We start from the raw sequence: 6,333 nt of genomic DNA on the forward strand, positions 1-6,333 counted from the left end.
TGTATAGTGTCTTTTATTTCCCTTTGAATACGTGGCAACGCAATGCCTTTTTATTCAATACAAATCATTTTACCATTATTTGATCGGATTGATTTGGGAAGCATTCTAATTCAGAAACAAAAGAACTGTTAATTTGAATTGCGATCTCAGTAAACACCATCAGATGCATGGATTGATTTGGCATGGATTGATCAGATGCATGAATTAAAAGATTCCAAAAATACTTTCTCTACGATATTGTCTCGTAATCTTTAGTCTTGAGATCAGATGATGAAGATGCAATCTGAATTACAATTCTTCTACGAACTTTCACCATATCGTACGTTTTTTCAGGGTATAGAATTTCAACTCTAAACAGATTTAATTACCAGAATCATGTTGTTGTACACCCCCAAGAACTGCAAAGCAATTCTATGAAATTGTGTACTCTTAAGAAGTCCAATGCTAACAATGGATTGTAAATGAGATCCTGAGTGGCATGAGGCCCAGAGAAAAAAAGTCCGGAATCAGGTGAAGCCTCTTCCCTTAAACACTTGGGGCAATCTTCAAAACGCTTAGAACCTTCAAAATATGTCATAGTTCTAAAGTGTCCACTGAGAAAGCTAGTAAGAGTAGTCTGTTCCTGCCTACTATAATCAAGAGTCAGAGGAGTCAAGAGTTCCTGGACTTATACCAGTTAAGCTTCGTTCGTATAAAATTTCAATCCTGTGACCTCTTATTAAGGACAGTGGTACTAGATCACATCAATTAAATAGAGGCTGGTCTAATTTAAATCAAAATCCTCAGCTTAAATCTTTGTGAATTGCAATAGATTGTTGGGAAGTATAGATTCGACTATTCTGAACGGATACTCATTTCCCCCCTACAGAAATAATAAATCTATCATATAAAAGTTTTGATTGATTGCACTATGGCTTTTTTAGCTCGATATTTCTGTGAATTCCGCGAAGTCTCCTATCTAATCAAGGCTCGTCCATGAATTGAGGAAAAGAGATGCTTTACGGAACTTGCTACTAATCAGCAGAAGTGATCTGCCAAACACTTTCTCCTATACTCTCTAATGAATTTGTTATACCAGAGAACGTTTTGCATGGCACTGGCGTACAATAGTTAAAAAAATATTAATTTTTAGTGAGAATTTAGTATTTTTACTGAATCTGTCATATGATCCTTGGCGACTTTTTTGGCGATTATTCGGTGGATTGCGCTGGAATTTCTGGTTTAGGCACGTTTTATCCAATCGATTGAAATAAATATTTGACACAAAACTACAATTTTACTAAAAAAAATACCATACCAAATTTGATAAATTTAAATCATTGCGTTTTTGAATGATCGCGTTTACATGTTTCTGAAAGTACAGACCGACAGACAGTCAAACCTTTGCTGGTTTAATTAAAAAAATGATAAGTTTCTACAACATATATGTTAAATCTGTGTACCTAATCTTATTTATCTAGCTCTCTTTGTTTTATAGTTATCATATTAACTTATATTCGAACCGATGAACAGACGAACTTCCTCAGAACAGAGTTTATTTAAATGTGATAGAAATCTGTAAATCTGGTGTAAAGACCGTATACCAACTTTCAACCACTTAGCTCAAAGTGCTTTTGAGTTATCTTTTTCACAGATGCACATTTCCAAAAACGTGTTTTTTGAAGTTTGGGTGGTCTAAAACTTGGGAATTCGACAAAATCTCCTGTTCGAATTTTTTGACGAATGAGACATTTTTTCGTACACGAAAGAGTAAAAAAGCATGCCACTACGGTAGTATAAGATGAATATGATTATGAACTTTTACTCGTTAGCTGTGCTCTTTGCTAGTAATATTCAAGATTTGCATGGACTTTAACAGATTATTCACTTCGGTAATTAGATGCAAGGGACTCATGGTTTCCTTCCAAATCAAACATAAATGTGATTCAGACCATTTTACCCAGAAAATCATTCAGAAAGGCAATATACTCCATTTATTTAAGAGATAAGTTGGGCATCAAGAGCTAGAAAGCTGAAAGTAGCTTTCCTCAGAAGAAGATGCCACTCCCTTTCATGAATATTTTATTCATAAATCTGTAGAGATATGCTAGACCAATGAGTATTAAATCCATCATCACTTATCATTTCATTCATCTTCGAATTTCTGTCTCCTTTCGAAACTATTTCCAGCCAATGCATCATTTTCTGGTCTTACGATAAAAATCCTTCAAAAGTCCTAACGTCCGAATCATTATTATAAAATTGATGTGTCTTATAGAATTTGGTATTATGTTTCAAATCATATATACCATCTTAATTTATTTGATATCGGCTCGTGATTATGATGATAAGGCAGTGTATGAATCAAAATTATCCATATACTTTTTAAAAGGGTAGTAAATAAGGCAGTGTAATCAATTAAGAAAGTATATAAATAAAACGAGATGAAGTTGGGTTTATTATTTCATTTGTGTCCAGGTTAAATGAGTTGAAATATTTTAGATTTTTAACAAAGTCTTATCGCTGTTGCTATTTATTATCTTTTTTTTCTATACTAACCGATTATTTTGCACTTTCTTGGTTATATTTTAAAAATTATCATAAATTTTTGCTAAAATGTTTTTTAGATTCAAATGCATCTTACCTGAACTTTAATTTTCTTTTGAAAGTATTCGATTTATAATTTTTGCAATCAGATTAATGCTAACATCTCTTTTTTATTATATAAATATCTTGTAATTTATATCATCAAATGTTTATTGAACAAGAATTAACGAGCTGGTATGCAACAAAGACATGATCGTCAAAATAGAAATTTATTGTCTAAATCAGACTATTAATTTATTTTAGATGTATTATTCTTTTTTTGATTTTTGATACAGAATGCAATTTTTCTTGATTTACTATATCAGGAAATCATTAGAAGTCATTCCCACAGAATTAATTTATTAGACGTTATAATAAGACATCTTTTTATTATCTTATTCTAACGCCGAAGACTGGCATAGTGATAGCGTCTTGCCTTTAAAATCAGATGATCTCTCTATATTGAAATCCACTTGCAGAGAAAATCTGTCGCATTGGTAGAATTTCTGGTCAAAATTTTTATCATGTTCAATTGTTTTTTTATGAATAAAATTAACTGAAATCAAATTAATGTATTTAATTTCTTATATTGAAATTATGTTCCCGACATTTTATTTATCATTATTTTAAATTTTCAAAGCATTAAATAATTATCAGAAATAATTAAGCAATAAAACAATTATCAGAAATCGCTGATGACGTTATTTTTTTACTAAATTTAGAAAAAAAATGTGTCAATATTTATAAAAATTTTTTTGTAAATATTTATTAATTCGCTATAAGGGAATTTAAAAAAAATATATCAGATAAGTGAATTTCTTGGAAAATAATTTGATGACGAGAGCAAAGTATTCTCGCATTAATATGGAAAGGTATTTGAATTAGGCTGTATGAATTTGCAATCTGTAATTTGAATACGTGTGAAATACACTAAATTCGTTTCAAAATAGTATCCATATAGCCTTAAATAGGACCTTTATCCAACGGATAAATCTAATCTATAATATTTCCATATGTTCAGATTTGCTGTTAACAATAATAATAATAATAATAAAAAATAGAAAAGAACAATGTAATTCGATACGTGTTCAAAGGGAAACAATACATTTTCTGCTTGCTATTTAAAAGAAATTCCTCTCTTTAAAAGGCGTCAAATTCCTTTCTTTAAAAGGCGTATGGATATTTTTTTCACCAATAATCTGAGGGTTACTTTAAAATTGTACTGAAAGTCCATAACATATTTTATATTTTTCTGATTTCAAAGACCGATAAAATAAGTCCTTGTGACTGAGCGTTCACCTTTTGTTTATCTATGAATTTTGATAAGGGAACACACCTTCATTTAAACTCGAATGTTCCGAGTAAGATATCTCCTCACAGGGCAAACAACACTTTTAATTAATATGTTAAAGATAATTTTACAAAGGGAACGACATTTTTTGAGTTTTGTAGCAAACAAATGCGAATACTATCGAGTCCTATACATAAATTTAATCACACGGGAATTAAATAGTATAATGAAGAAATAAATTAAAGTAAACTCGAAAATTAAAGCTTTATTCATTTATCTTTATTACATTTTTAAAATTTGCTCTTAATTATACAGTTGAGAACATGTTTAACATTCCCGCAATGCCCGCGTTAATAAATATAGTGAAAGGTATTGCTGTAATATATACTAAAAATGCCTTTAAAAATCAAAGTCAGAGAAAAAACACTGTTTAAAACTAAAATTGGTGGTCATAACAAATGCGTAATGGTAAGTGAAAAATAATGTCACAAATAAAGGCCTGAAAATTGATAAAAATGAAAATAACATGCAGTAGCTTTCCAGGAGCTTTTGTAAACAAACTAAAAGCTGTCTTAACCCAATCATTAAATATCCATTTACTCTTCATTAACAATGATAAGAAACACGCTTTTCCATTTATGACTAAAACAATGGCATAAAAATGACTTTTAGCAAGAGGTAAATTAATGGTATTATACTTATAGTAGATATATGAATCAATTTTTTTTTGTGCCAGACTTCAGTGTTCAAAAAAATTCAACCCTGCGTGAAGCGCATATTGCTTCTGTGTTTTTCTGTTTTCCAAACATTTCTTCTCATCTGTTACGTTATTTGAAATAAATGATTCACTTTAGTGCTCAAGAATTATTTCTCCTTTTGTGACTAATAGATTGTATTATCTGCAGTAAAACTCGTATGATATTAAAGGCAAAACATTATTAAAAAGTTGTAATGCACCACACAAAGAAATCAAGTTTGACAAGTAGTATTCCCGTAAAACTCAGAGAAAGTGTCAAGTAATAATCGGAAATTTCACATGCATGTGATTTATTTAATTCCAATATTGTTGTCTCACATAAAAATGCCAGTATCAACAATACTTGACTATAATATCAGTCAAAATTAAAAAAAAATAACTTTTTTAACTAAATTTTAAAATAAATTGAAAATTTTGAATGGACAAATTTCGTAAATAGAATAGGAACATAAAAGGAAACTATTAGATACATTTGATTTTTTGAATGGCTGAACACAAATCTAGAAAGTTTTTTTGGCAAAATTATATATGATAATAAAGAGCTAAATTTAAGGCATCTATCTATAAATTAATCCTTCATCAACGATGATTCAATTTGATAATACAGAGCTCGGGTATCGGGATCATCAATAGATGGTCTAGGTATACTTTTAGATGCAAGCTTGAGATAAAAAACTTTCGCATAGAAATAGAATGCATATATTAAATAAATTACTTTAAAAATATAAAATATTATTAAAGATAGAGAAGATATTAGATGATAGACTAATAATTTTCTTTTAATATTTATAATTACTTTTAACTAACATTTAAAAAAAAACTAATTTTAAATAAGGAGCTAATATTACCATTAGGGATTGCAATATCGGACCAAAATTTCAATACTGGTATTCGGTATTTTTTAAATCTTAATACCGGGATACCGGTTTTAATACCGGTATTAGAAATTTTAGAAAAAGAAAGAAAACTCAGGTTTTTTCTTTGTTTTATTTGCCAGTTTCGTTAGAGAGTGTAAATATCACAAAAAATAATTTGTAACTTATAAATTATAACATTATATAATCACAAAAAAAGTGAAGGAACGTCTTATTTATTTAAATCACAAAAAAAAAGGGTAAATATCACTTTCAGTCTGTGGTGCTATTACAAATTTTTGAAATGTGATCTTAAAAAACATAATTCATCAATTGTACTGTCATTAAGCCTGAAAAGTAATTTTGTGTAAAAATTACCAGCTGTCGAAAACGCTCTTTCGGCATCTACGCTACTTGGTGGTACGGTTTGCAATGCGCGATATACTTTTTCCAAGTATTTACCTCTAAATCCCTCATCTTCAAATAAATTGATTTCTCGTCAGATGGTTTTGGATATAGCTGATTTCTGTATTGTATTTTGGTTTGTTGAAATTTTTTTATTTATCGCTAATTCTAATTTTTGTTCAAGAGACAATTCCTTTTCACTATCGACAGTAGTGACATCATAATCTTCGATAATTGAACCGAATTCTTCTGAACATGGATAGGTTTGTGGATAAAAAGTTTTAAGAAAATTTACTATAAACTTAATCAAATTTGAATTGGTTATTTTCTTTTCTTCTTTTTCATTTTCATTTTTAAAATCATTATAATTATGTAAATACCATAAGACATTTTCTATTTCGGTATGCCTTTCTTCTGTGCGAGTTTTCAATGTAATATATAATTCTTCAGATAGTGATGTG

Source organism: Argiope bruennichi, chromosome 8, assembly GCF_947563725.1.
Source record: "Argiope bruennichi chromosome 8, qqArgBrue1.1, whole genome shotgun sequence".
Taxonomy (NCBI): Eukaryota; Metazoa; Arthropoda; class Arachnida; order Araneae; family Araneidae; genus Argiope; species Argiope bruennichi.